The 13,785-nt window shown below is 56.6% G+C and overlaps 1 long non-coding RNA gene across 1 annotated transcript in view; it reads left to right on the top strand.

Moving 5' to 3' along the window:
• LOC142047541 (uncharacterized) overlaps positions 1–2,213 on the top strand; it is a 403,753-nt gene extending 401,540 nt beyond the window's left edge. Inside the window, exon 3 of the long non-coding RNA XR_012656860.1 lies at positions 2,197–2,213. This is a non-coding gene — a long non-coding RNA (uncharacterized LOC142047541). The remainder of the gene's footprint in view (positions 1–2,196) is intronic.
• The last annotated feature ends 11,572 nt before the right edge of the window (positions 2,214–13,785 follow it).

Consider the following 13,785-nt stretch of genomic DNA (forward strand, 5'->3'; position numbering starts at 1 on the left):
ACATGAGGCCACCCCCAGAGCTAGGTGCAGTCTCCAGTCAGGATCTCCCCAATGCCATATCCAGAGGGGACCCCATCTCTTGGCTCCTGCTCCCGAACCCTAGCTTCTCCAGCCCAGCGTCTCCCTCTTAGCCACAACATCACGTGGGGAGCTCATGGGCAGTTGGTTCCCCCAGGACTCCTGGGTCCTTCCCATCACTGAGCTCCAGGGTGCCCTCCGCCTCCCAACCTGGACGCGTGAGCTGCAATAAATAAATATTTATGAGCAAAAATCACCCCATTCCTTTATAGCGTCACACAGGGAGCCCATGGGCAGCTGGTTTGCACCTGGATCCTGGCATCCCGTGTTGTCTGCTCAGGTTTCTTGTAGCTCTGCCCAATTTACCCCCGAGATCTCTACAAATCCCCCCTTCTTTCCTTCTGCTTTAATGAGCAAACCGTTCCAGTCAGCCTGTTCCACTCCCCACAAGCCCACACGCAGCCATCCACCGACCCCCTGCAATCCCGACCACCCTGAAAGGTGATCAGTGCCGTGAGTCATCCTCCCACCTGGGCTTAGGGCCAATCCCGCTCTGATGCCAACACAACAATCGCTCGAGGCCTTCCAATGAATCGCTCAAATCCACAAGGCGGTGGCTCGGAGAATTGCACACACTCTGCTTATCTTCTGGGAAACTTGGAACTTAGGGCTAAACGGCTTCCAGGTAAAACTGGGAAATCTGGCACTCCAGTGTTTCAATCACCTAGTCATTAGTCCTCTTGCTCGTGCGTTGACGCCCAGCCCCCACAATGCACTGGGGGCATTCCTGACAGACAAGATTTTGACACAGCCTTTGGTAATTGAAGGCCAGCTTGCGACGCTGTACGGTCTAGTGGATAGAGCACGAGGCCTGGGTTCTAGTCCCAGCTCAGCCACTCCCCCTGTGCCTCAGTTTCCCCATAACTTTGTAAAGTGCTTTGAGAACTACTGAGGATAAGAGCTAGGGCACGTTATAATTGCAGAGAGAGAAAATGAAACAACATGTAAAAGGAGCTCAATCAATTTTGATTCTCCTAAAGAAGGAGAAGTGGTAAATATCAGCTTCTCCTGGGGGGAGAGATTTTGGGGAGCAGAGGGCTTTGAACCCAGAAGAGAAGACCCAAGCAGGGCAAAAGCCAACAGTTGGCAGAGGAAGTCTAAAAGTTCAGATTAGAAAGAAGGAGGATTCTTCAGTGCGAGGGGAATTAACATTGGATCAGCTTGAAGAGGGGTACATGGGACGCTCCATCTCTTGATCAGGACACCTGGGTTTTCTTCTTAGCTCTGTGTCACCTCAGGCAAGTCATCATCCCCTTCCGTGCCTCAGTTTCTCCTTCTGCCTTTTGGCAATTGAGATTCTGAGCTCTTTGGGGCAGGGCAGCAACCGGCACAACGGGGCAGGGCCTGTCTCCCACTGTGTGTCTGGGCAGTGCCCGGCACAATGGGGCCCTGATCTCAGCTGGGGCAGGGAGTGTCTCTCGCTGTGTCTGGGCAGTGCCTGGCATAACAGGGCCCTGATCTCAGCTGGGGCAGGGCCTGTCTCTCGCTGTGTCTGGCCAGTGCCTGGCACAACAGGGCCCTGATCTCAGCTGGGGCAGGGCCTGTCTCTCACTGTGTCTGGCCAGTGCCTGGCACAACAGGGCCCTGATCTCAGCTGGGGCAGGGCCTGTCTCTCGCTGTGTGTCTGTGCAGCACCCAGCACAACAGGGCCCTGATCTCAGCTGGGGCAGGGCCTGTCTCTCGCTCTGTGCCTGGGCAGCACCTGGCACAACAGGTCCCGGTTCTCCTTTGGGTCCTGCGGTAACACTAATAACAGTGTGTCAGTAATTGGGTTGGCTGTAGTGTGGCTTATCCAGCTTTTGCCCAAGGGCTGTCCGGGCTGAACCTTTATGACTTTCCAGGGACGTGTCTAGGAAGGCAGCCCTGAGCAGTGTGTCTCATCAGTGGCTCAGGGTCAATGGCAATGAAATCTCTGCAAACCCCCTCCCCCCCGCCGCCCCACCGACAGTGTCTAAGCAAACAAATGCCACCTGAGAGGGGCTTGGACACCAAAATTCTGCCTCCCCACAGCCCACCTCTCAAGTTCCCCCCCCCACCCCTTACTGTAGAGCATCCTCACAACCTCCCCACTTTTTGAAGAAGGGTTGGATTAGCCTCTTCCCCCTTTTTCTAAAACAGATGGGGAAACTGAGGCATCAAGGAGCTGACTTGCATCTGTGACAGAGCTGGGGGTTGACCCCAGGTGCCCTGATTCCAACACCCCCCTACAGAAAGAGGAGAGGCGCCTCCGCTACACTGTCATCAGGTCCGCAGGTTGAAAATTTCAAAAATGGGCCAAGCAAAAATCACAAGAGGGGCTCTAAAAATCATGAGATGTTATTAACAAGTCATCACGCCTGGGTTGGGTTTATTCACCTTCTGGTTTCCAAGACTCTGAGCACCATGTTTTCCTGCTGCCCTTCCTGTCCCCCATCGTGATGACCAGAAGCTCTCTTTACTTTTTAGCTCAAGGTGTTGTGACAAAGTTCCTCCTCTACCTTGGTGGGTCCTGTGCTTTTTGGCAGATTTGTTCACCTCAGTGATCTTCCCCTCTGGTGGAACCCACAGTCTGGGTCATCTCCTCCTGTATCTGATCAGGAATTGGAAGGTTTGGGGGGAACCCAGGCCCGCCCTCTACTTTGGGTTCCAGCCCAGGGCCCTGTGGATTGCAGCTGTCTGGAGTGCCTCTTGTAACAGCTGTGTGACAGCTACAACTCCCTGGGCTACTTCCCCGTGGCCTCCTCCAAACACCTTCTTTATCCTCACCACAGGACCTTCCTCCTGGTGTCTGACAATGCTTGTACTCCTTAGTCCTCCAGCAGCGCAGCACAGCACAGCTCTTGCTCCCAGCTCCTCACATACCCACCACAAACTGAAGTGAGCTCCTTTTCAAACCCAGGTGCCCTGATTAGCCTGCTTTGATTGACTGCAGGTGTTCTAATCAGTCTGTCTGTCTTAATTGGTTCTAGCAAGTTCCTGAATACTCTAGTGCAGCCCCTGCTCTGGTCACTCAGGGAACAGAAAACTACTCATCCAGTGACCAGTATATTTGTCCTCTACCAGACTCCTGTACCCCACTGGCCTCAGTCTGTCACAGTAGCTTCTCTCTCCCCCAGCGACGGGCTCAGGCTCTCTGCAGACTCAGGCAGCGTCGTTGTGTGGTCACACTCAAGGCATCTTCCCCCTATCCCAGCGATGGGCTCAGGCTCTGGGCAGACTCAGGCAGCACCAAACACACTTAGGAGGTTTTTCTGAGCTTTTCTCCCCAGTCACAAGGGCTAGAATATCATTTTTTAACAGAGGAAATTCAAGATTCGCCCACAGTCCTACACCTCCAAGGGCAGGGCTCCTGGGCATGGGGCTACACGGTCTGATTTTTTAAAAAGAACTTAGCCTGTAAATTTGGAGGGCAGGGACTGTTGTTTTATTTTGTGTTTGTACAGCTCCCGGCACAACGGGATTCTGACCTGGGGCTCCTAGGCACTACCATAATACACCTAATAAAGAGCAATACTAGCATATAGCTCTGACTACAATGAGCTCTTGGTTCATAACTGGGGCTCCCACAATGCCGTGATACACCTACCAATGTGCAGTACCTAGCACAATGGGGTGCTGGTCCATGACTGGGGTGCCTAGGCATTACCATAATATACCTAATAATGCACAGCTCCAAGCACAACAGGGTCCTGTGCCATGACTGGGGTTCCTAGACACTATCGTAATACATCTAATAAAGAGCAATGATAATGTACAGCACTGAACGCAAATGGTGCCGGTCCATGACTGGGGCACCTAGACGCTACTGTAATATGGCTAATAAAGAGCAATGATAACATACAGCGCCGAGCACAATGGGGGGCGGGGTCTCGGTCCATGACTGGGGTTCCTGCATGCTACCGTAATGCACCTAATAATGTACAGCGCTCTGCACAATGGGGTGCTGGTAAATTGGGTGCCAGGCTCTAGAGGCCCCCGCCAATAGTGCCCAGCCCTAGCCTGTGTGGGTGCGGCAGAGGGATGGGGAGGTGAGGCCGAGAAGGGGCCAGGCCCGGAGTGGATGGCAGGAGACAGGCGGCTCTTGGGGTGAGTCAGCTGGGCTCGGCGACTCGGCCGTGTTGCAAGCGGGGTCACAGCTTCCAAGAATCAGGGAGCAGCACCTCCCCCGGTGTGGGGCAAGTGGGGTCAAGGTGTTGCAAACAGGCTCAACCAGCCAGGGCGACTGCTGGCAGCTAAGTCATGAGTGGAGCTGTGGAGTGTCGTGTGCTGCCCCATAAGAGTTGCCTGGGGAGGCCTTTACGCCCCATGCACAGGCCTCTACCCGGACGGGGGTGGGGCTGTCACAGTCATACCCAGCCTAGGAGCCAAATACGTAGGGGGCCACCCCAAGCTCTGGGAGGGGAGTGAGGTCTAGTGGTTAGAGCAGGGAGGGCTGGGCACCAGGATGCCTGGGTTCTATCCCTGATGAAGGGAGGGGGCTCTAGTGGTTAGAAAGAGGGGGCTGGGAGCTAGGACTCTTGGCTTCAAACCCTGGCTTGTAGAGGGGAGGGTCTAGTGGCTAGAGCAGGGGGGTTGGGTGCTAGCACTCCTGGTTCTATCCACTGGGAGGGGGGGTCTAGTGGTTAGAGAAGGGAGGGCTGGGAGCTGGGACTCCTGGGTTCAAGCCTTGGCTCAGAGAGGCGGGTCTAGTGGTTAAAGCAGGAAGGGCTGGGAAACAGGCATCTCACATTCACAGGATGTGGTCTATGCCCCTTCAGCCTACCAGGGCCCCACACAGCTCCCATGGGGCAGGCCCCATGGCCTCTACAATTCCCAAACTGGGCCTTTGGGCCCCAGCCCTCCCCGCTTGCTCCAGGGCTCCTCGCCATGCCAGCCTTGGGCAGAAGCCTGCCCTGACCCCTCAAGGGTGCCAGGCTCCGAGTAGGAATTGGCAACGACCCCTATGCAGCCTTTTCCCAGCAAGGGAACAATCACTTCGTCCCCTGGCCTGCAGCAGCTGAACGCCTGGGCCTTAGCAGGCGAGAGGAACGGGGAAGGCAGAATTCAACCTGGCCGGCGCCAGGGCCCCACTAAGCCATGTCCCGCTCTCTTTCTCTAGCTCTGTCCCGTTAGCGTGCCCCCCGCGAGCACTCCCAGAGCTAGTGGTAGGCACCTGCAACCCATCGCAGGGAGCCCCAAGGTGGCGGGGTAGCATGAGGGGCTAGGGGATGTCTGCGCTGCAATGCCAGCCCAGCGGCAGACTTGGGGGGTGCAAAGCTTGGGCTAGGGGACTATGAATTTGCAGCCTGGACAGTCAGGATCAAGGATCAGAGACCCCCTCGGGATGGGGGAGGGGTCCCAGGGCCCTTGCTGTAGCCTAAATCGCGCATGTCCTCACTGCAATGTCATCCCCCCACAGGCCGAGGCCCAGGAGCCCAATCTGGCTGCTCCAGGCCAGCCACAGGGCGTGGTCACAATATACACGTCTCCTTGGTGACTAGCCCCCACCTCCAAAAGGACCTGATCTCCCATGTCCTAGGGAGCCCATCAATTACCCCTTCCTCCCCCAACGGGCCACGACGCCAAGGGGATAGGCACAAAGTCATCCAGAGAGTGCATAAAAATAGTACAGACAGCGCCGGTTTTCATCACAGCAGGACTCCTGGGTCTCCAGCCCCAGCTCTGGGAAGGGAGTGGGGTCTAGCGGTTAGAGCGGGGGGGGGCTGGGAGGCAGGACTCCTGGGTTCTATCCCCATCTCTGCATGGCGTCACTGGGTTAGAGCCCTGGTCTGGGACACACCGTGGCACTCTGTCTCCTCCTAGTGGCAGCTGGGAGACATGCTAAGGTCGATACAGGCTCCTGGTTATAGCTAAGATTTTGTCATGGATATTTTTCGTAAAAGTCGTGGCCAAGTCACAGGAAATAAAGAAAAAGTCACGGACGACCATGACAAATATTTTACGAAAAATATCTGTGACAAAAGGGGGATCTGTGGGTCCCCACACTGCCTGTATTTGGGTAGCTGCAGGGACCCCCCCACGGGTTGGGTGTTGGAGCTCCAGGGGTCCCCCCAGTGCCTGTGGCAGCCGGGAACTGCAGGGTACCCCTGTCGCCTACAACGGCTTGGAGCTCCAGGGGCCGCCGGAGCGCCCGACAGCCGCTGGCTGAGGTCACGGCGGTCGCTGAAAGTGAGTAAATCGTAGCTTTATTCATGGTCTTCGATCAAGAGGCCGCAGGTTCAATCCCCCCTGCTGGTGACGCAGGCTGCCTCTCTGAGGTACCTGCTGAGCTCCCATTATGGCGGTATCTCAATCTGCACCCATTTCACAGCCAGGCAATGGAGGCTCAGACACTTGTCCACTATCCCTCGAGGGCAGAGCTGGAAATTGAGCAGCAGAGAAGTGCTCTAACCACTGGACCATGCTTCCTAGGTGTGATTTCCTAGATTCTGTCCCTGCCCCTGTCCTCGGTAGGTTAGGAGCGCCATGTCCCTGGGTGGAATCTGTCGAGGTCTAGAACCCAGAAGGCCGGGACTCCAGCTCGTTGAAGTAGCGTTACCGTAATAATACCCAGGGCTTATATAGCGCTGGCCCTCTGCAAAGCTCAGAGCACTTTAGAAAAGAATGGGATGTGACTGATGGGGAAACTGAGGGAAGGGGTGGCAGAAATGACTTGCCGAAGCTCACTCAGAAGGCCGGAATCTGGGATAGAACCCAGGAGTCCTGACTCCCAGCCCCCATGACTCCAACCGCTAGACCCCACTCCCCTCCCTGAATTGGGGAGAGAACCCAGGAGTCCTGGTTCCCCCCAACCCAATATATGGCTCCATGGAATGGGGCCCACATGACAGAGTCCAGCAGAGACAGCTCCCCATCCTGTGCCATCCACTGCCACGCTGTGGAGTGGCCTGGAGGAGGGACTGGGCTGCCTCTCCTGTGGTGCCCAGGACGGGGCTCCCCGTGCCAGGCAGGAGGAATGTGAAAGACCTTGGCCATGTTGACAAAGGAGCCCTGGGACCAGCTGCTCCGGAATAGCTGCACAGTGACGTGACTTCTGAGAACCGGGCGCTGCTTCATAAGTACACAGCGGCGGGGGGCCCCGGCTCCAATCCAGCTTCTGGGCAGGGGACTGGCTGGCTCAGGAGGGCAGGGAATGGGACGTGGGGTCTTTTCCCTCTAGGGGGCGCTGGCTGTGATCCGGCCCCAGGGTGGGGGCCTGGCTGGCTCAGGAGGGCGGGGAATGGGACACGGGGTCTTTCCCCTCTAGGGGGCGCTGGCTCTGATCTGGCCCCAGGTTGGGGGCCTGGCTGGCTCAGGAGCAGGTTGGGAGGATGGACTGAGCATGTGCTGCCCAGGTGAGTTTCAGAGCAGTGGCTGCGCACTTCCTCCGAGGGGTGCCCAGCGGGAGGAGTGGGGAGGGGGGTGAGAATTTGCCACCTGCCGCGTGACCTTTGCAGCGTCCAAACAAGCCGGGGCTTCATGGGCAGCCGGGGAAGGCGGCTGTTTCCCCATGACCTATTAATCATTGACCACTGGCCCCAGCCCCAGGTGTGAACTGCATGGGAAAGTCCAAGCCGGAGCATCTGCTGCCCTGAACGCCATGGAGCGGATCGGCTTCGCGCTGCTCCTGCTGCTGCAGGCCGGTGAGGGCCTGGCTGTGTGTGTGTGTGTGTGTGTGAGTACGTGTGTGGACACATGTATGTGTGAGTGTGTGTGAGTACTTGTGCGGACACGTATGTGTGCGTGTGAGTGTGTGTGAGTACGTGTGTGGACAGATGTATGTGTGCGTGTGAGTGTGTGTGTGTGTGTGTGTACAGTAGCAGGGGGAAGCCATGTTAATCTGTATCCACAAAAACAATAAGGAGTCTGGTGGCACCTTACAGACTAACAGATTTATTTGGGCATAAGCTTTTGTGGGTAAAAATCCCACTTCTTCAGATGCCTGGAGTCTGAGGAAGTGGGTTTTTTACCCACAAAAGCTTATGCCCAAATAAATCTGTTAGTCTTTATGGTGCCACCGAACTCTTTGTTGTTTTTGTGTGTGTACGTGTGAGTACATGTGTGTACACGTGTGTGTGTGAGTACATGTGTGTACACATGTATGAGTGTGTGTGCACGTATGTGTGCATATGATTGTGAGTGTGTGTGCAGAGTTGTGGGGGTGTCGTGTGTGCATGCACAAGTGTGTGTGTGCATATGAGTGTGCATATTGGTGTGTCATGCTGCTCTGTGTGTGCATGTTTTGTGTGCATGGGTGAGCTGTGCAAGGTGCATGTGTCCTTTCTCTGTAAAGGGTGGGTGGGTGCGTTTATATAGTGTGTGTCGCATATGTGTGAGTAATGCTGTTTGTGTAACTGTGTGTTTTCAATCCGTGTGTCTGTGTGTAAGCACGGCTGTTTGTTTACATAGGTGTACGTACTGAGGAGCAGGTATAGGGGGAATGTGCCAGATCTTTTGTGTGTGTGTGTGTGTGTGTGTGTGTACTGCTGGGGTGTGCATGTTTGTGTGAGTTTAAATGAGCACATACATAGGAGCAGGGGACCTGCATCTGAGTGTGTGCTAATGAGTGTGCAGTGCTGTATGTGCGTTCGTATGCGTGTGTATGGGTGTTGCATCTGTCCACATGTAGGTGTGTGTCATTGCTGTATGAGTGGTTGAGTGTGTGTCTGTGTATTCCCACTGAGGTGAGTAGATCTGATAGGGCCGGGGGAGGGAAAGTGCACTGTGTCCGTGTTGTGGTTGTGTGTGCCACACCGTGTGTATGTGCTTGCTTTTGAGTTCGTATATGAGTATCTCTTTTGTGTAACGTGAATCGGCCATAGCTACATTGGGGTCAATGGGGCCAGATCCCAGCTGGAGTCAATGGGCCGTAGCTCCATTGGGGTCAGTGGGGCCAAACCCCAGCTGGGGTCAATCAGCAGCAGCTCCACTGGGGTCAATGGGGCCAGATCCCAGCTGGGGTCAATGGGCCGTAGCTCCATTGGGGTCAATGGGGCCAGACCCCAGCTGGGGTCAATGGGCCGTAGCTTCATTGCCATCCCCACCCCACACTGATCTCTGCCCCTCCCTCCCTGCAGCCTCTCCCCGAGAAAATCGGATCATTGGGGGCACCGAGTGCCCAGAGTCGGAGCACCCCTGGCTAGTTCTCCTCTACTACTTTGACCAACACTACTGCTCCGGCACCCTGCTGAACCCAACCTGGGTTCTCACTGCCGCCCATTGCCAGCAGAGGTGGGGGGCAAGGCAGAGGGGTGGGGGGCTGGGGGAAGGAGGCGAGGCCAAGGGAGCGGGGCCTGGGTGGGCAGGTTGGGGGAGCTGCTTTGCGCAGAGGCTCAGCTCAGGACTTTCCAATGTACCCATCAATTCTCCATGCAGCTTCCCATCTGGGATTGAACCCACACTCCAGCACAGTGCTCCTGGAGCTACAGTGACACCCTAACGGCCGCAGGAGAGCTGGCTACCCAGCCCCATAGACACCCATCATCTCTGTATCAACCCCATTCACAGCCAGCCCCATAGACACCCAGCATCTCTCTACCAGCTCCATACACAGACAGCCCCATAGACACCCAGCATCCATCTACCAGCCCCATACACAGCCAGCCCTATAGACACCCAGCATCCCTCTACCAGCCCCATACACAGCCAGCCCCATAGACACTCATCATCCCTCCACCAGCCCCATACACAGCCAGCACCATAGACACTCATCATCCCTCTACCAGCCCCATACACAGCCAGCACCATAGACACTCATCATCCCTCTACCAGACCCATACACAGCCAGCCCCATAGACACCCAGCATCCCTCTACCAGTTCCATACACAGCCAGCCCCATAGACATCCATCATCTCTCTACCAGCTCCATATACAGCTAGCCCCATAGACACCCAGCATCCCTCTACCAGCCCCATACACAGCCAGCCCCATAGACACTCATCATCCCTCTACCAGCCCTGTACACAGCCAGCCCCATAGAAACTCATCATCCCTTTACCAGGCCCATACACAGCCAGCCCCATAGACACCCAGCATCCCTCTACCAGCCCCATACACAGCCAGCCTTATAGACACCCAGCATCTCTCTACCAGCCCCATACACAGCCAGCCCCATAGACACCCAGCATCTCTCTACCAGCTCCATACACAGCCAGCCCCATAGACACCCAGCATCCCTCTACCAGCCCTATACACAGCCAGCCCCATAGACACCCAGCATCCCTCTACCAGCCCCAAACACAGCCAGCCCCATAGACACCCAGTATCCCTCTACCAGCCCTATACACAGTATGTATGTGGATGGCGAGATGATACGTAGATTTTGAGGTGTGTACAGGGATAGATAGATAGATAGAGGGGGTGTGGGAGGATAGATAGATAGATAGCTAGATAGAGGGGGTGTCTGGGGATAGATAGATAGATAGAAGGGGTGTGGGGGATAGATAGATAGATAGATAGATAGATAGATAGATAGAAGGTAAGTGGGAACATGGGTACATGGTGCAGAACAGATAGAAGGTAGGTTGGTAGCAAGGTAGACAGGTAAGAGGGTAGGGAGGTAGGTTGGTAGGTGGGTCAGTTGGAAGGTAGGTGGGTAGGGAAGTACGAAGGTAAGAGGGTAGGGAGGTAGGTAAGTGAGTGGGGAGGGAGGTTGGTAGATGGGTCAGGCGGAAGGCTGGTTGGTAAGGAGGTAGGTGGGTGGGTAGGTAGGTAGGTGAGTAGGGAGGGAGGTGGGTAGGTAGGTGAGTAGGGAGGGAGTTTGGTAGGTGGGTCAGGCGGAAGGTAGGTTGGTAAGCAGGTAAGAGAGTAGGGAGGTATGTTGGTAAGCAGGTCAGGCTGAAGGTAGGTTGGTAGGGAGGTAAGAGGGTAGGGAGGTAGGTGAGTGAGTAGGGAGGGAGGTGAGTAGGGAGGGAGGTTGGTAAGGAGGTAGGTGGATAGTAAGGTAGGTGAGTAGGGAGGGAGGTTGGTAGGTGGGTCAGGCGGTAGGTAGGTTGGTAGGGAGGTAGCTGGGTGGGTAGGTAGGTTGGTTGGTAAGGAGGTTGGTGGGTAGGTAGGGAGGTGGGTAGAGAGGGAGGTTGGTAGGTGGGTCAGTCAGAAGGTTGGTTGGCAGGGAGGTGGGTGGGTAGGTAGGGAGGGAGGGAGGTTGGTAAGTGGGTCAGTCAGAAGGTTATTTGGTAGGGAGGTGGGTGGGTAGGGAGGTATGTGGGTACGGAGGGAGGTTGGTAGGTGGGTCAGTCAGAAGGTTGGTTGGTAAAGAGGTTGGTGGGTAGGTAGGTGGGTAGAGAGGGAGGTCGATAGGTGGGTCAGTCGGAAGGTTGGTTGGTAGGGAGGTGGGTGGGTAGGTAGGTAGGTGAGTAGGGAGGGAGGTTGGTAGGTAGATCAGTCAGAAGGTTGGTTGGTAAGGAGGTTGGTGGGTAGGTAGGTGGCTCAGGCGGAAGGTTGGTTGGTAGGGAAGTGGGGGGGTAGGTAGGTAGGTGAGTAGGGAGGGAGGTTGGTAGGTGGGTCAGTCAGAAGGTTGGTTAGTAAGGAGGTTGGTGGGTAGGTGGATAGGTGGGTAGGGATAGAGGTTGGTAGGTGGGTCAGTCGGAAGGTTGGTTGGTAGGGAGGTGGGTAGGTGGTAGGGAGGAAGGTTGGTAGTTGGGTCAGTCAGAAGGTTGGTTGGTAAGGAGGTTGGTGTGTAGGTGGGTAGGTGGGTAGGGAGCGAGGTTGGTAGGTGGGTCAGGTGGAAGGTTGGTTGGTAGGGAGGTAGGTGGGTAGGGAGGGAGGTTGGTAGGTGGGTCAGTAGGAAGGTTGGTTGGTAGGGAGGTTGGTGAGTAGGTAGGGAGGTGGGTAGAGAGGGAGGTTGGTAGGTGGGTCAGTCGGAAGGCTGGTTGGTTGGGAGGTGGGTGGATAGAGAGGGAGGTTGGTAGGTGGGTCAGTCGGAAGCTTGGTTGGTAAGGAGGTTGGTGGGTAGGTGGGTAGGGAGGGAGGTTGGTAGGTGGTTCAGGTGGAAGGTTGGTTGGTAGGGAGGTGGGCGGGTAGGGAGGGAGGTTGGTAGGTGGGTCAGTCGGAAGGTTGGTTGGTAAGGAGGTAGGTGGGTAGGTGGGTAGAGAGGGAGGTTGGTAGGTGGTTCAGGTGGAAGGTTGGTTGGTAGGGAGGTGGGTAGGTAGGGAGGGAGGTTGGTAGGTGGGTCAGTCAGAAGGTTGGTTGGTAAGGAGGTAGGTGGGTAGGTGGGTAGGGAGGGAGGTTGGTAGGTGGTTCAGGTGGAAGGTTGGTTGGTAGGGAGGTGGGTGGGTAGGGAGGGAGGTTGGTAGGTGGGTCAGTCGGAAGGTTGGTTGGTAAGGAGGTAGGTGGGTAGGTGGGTAGGGAGGGAGGTTGGTAGGTGGTTCAGGTGGAAGGTTGGTTGGTAGGGAGGTGGGTGGGTAGGGAGGGAGGTTGGTAGGTGGGTCAGTTGGAAGGTTGGTTGGTAAGGAGGTAGGTGGGTAGGTGGGAAGGGAGGGAGGTTGGTAGGTGGGTCAATCAGAAGGTTGGTTGGTAAGGAGGTAGGTGGGTAAGAGAAAAGAGAGGAAGGTGGCTCAGTCAGTGGGTCGTTCAGTCCGTTGGTTGATTTGTAGGTCAGTCAATGAGTAAGTGCCTGGTGCCCAGGGGTGCCAGCCAAGGCTGTTTGCCCAACCCACACTGGGGGGCTGGGAGGAGTCACTGTCCCAACAGCCAAGGGTGTGTTTCACCCTGTGAGACATGCAGGGATGACTAAGATCTGGGTGAGGAACCAGGGCTGAGCGAGAGCTGGAGGGGAAGTTTTGGAGTTGGGGGGGAGGGGGGATTAATGGGGTCAGTGGAGGGGGCTGTGTCAGGGCTGGAGAGAGACTGCAGGATTTGGGGAGCTGAAAGACCTGAGGGAGCTTTAGGGTCTGGGGAGCTGTGGGGTTGGCTGCGGGGTCTGGAGGGTTCCGGGGGCTGCAGGGTCTGAGGGGCCTGGGGGTTGTGGGGGGCTGGGAGGGGCTGGGGAGCCTGGGAGGGTGGTCAACTTTCTAATTGCACAAAAACAAACATCGTAGCCCCACCCCTTCCCTGACACCCTGCCCTGTGCTCACTACAAGCCCCCTCCCATATTGCTTGCTCTCCCCCACCCTCACTCACTTTACTGGGCTGGGGCAGGGGGTTGGGGTGCGGGAGGGGGTGAGAGCTCTGTCTAGGGGTGCAGGCTCTGGGGAGGGGCCACGGATGAGGGGTTTGGGGTGCAGGAGGGGGCTCTGGGTTTGAGGGGGGGCTCAGCAGCTGCCAGCAGGTCCAGCTCATAGGTGGAGACGGGGCAGGCGGCTCTCGCCTGCAGGCACCGCCCTCCCAGCTCCCATTGGCTGGGAACTGCAACCAATGGGAGTGTGGAGCCGGTGCTCGGAGCGAGAGTAGCGTGTGGATCCCCGTGGTCCCTCTGCCTTGGAGCCGGACCTGCTGGCAGCTTCCGGGGGGCAGCGCGGAGCCGGGACAGGCAGGAACTAGCCTGCTTTAGCCCCACAGCACCGCTGACCAGACTTTTAATGGCCCAGTCCACAGTGTTGACTGGAGCCACCAGGGGGTCCCTTTTCCACTGGCTGTTCCAGTCGAAAACTGGACACCTGGTCACCCTAGGGCCTGGGGGAGCTGTGGGGCCTGGGTAGTCTGGGGGAGCTGGGTGTTGTGGAGGATGGGTAGGACTCTGGGGCCTGGGGTTGAGGGGGCTGGATAGGACTCTGGGGGCTGCGGGGCTGTGGGGGCTGGGTGATGTGGGG

The sequence above is a fragment of the Chelonoidis abingdonii genome, chromosome 11 (assembly GCF_003597395.2).
Source record: "Chelonoidis abingdonii isolate Lonesome George chromosome 11, CheloAbing_2.0, whole genome shotgun sequence".
Classification (NCBI taxonomy): Eukaryota; Metazoa; Chordata; order Testudines; family Testudinidae; genus Chelonoidis; species Chelonoidis abingdonii.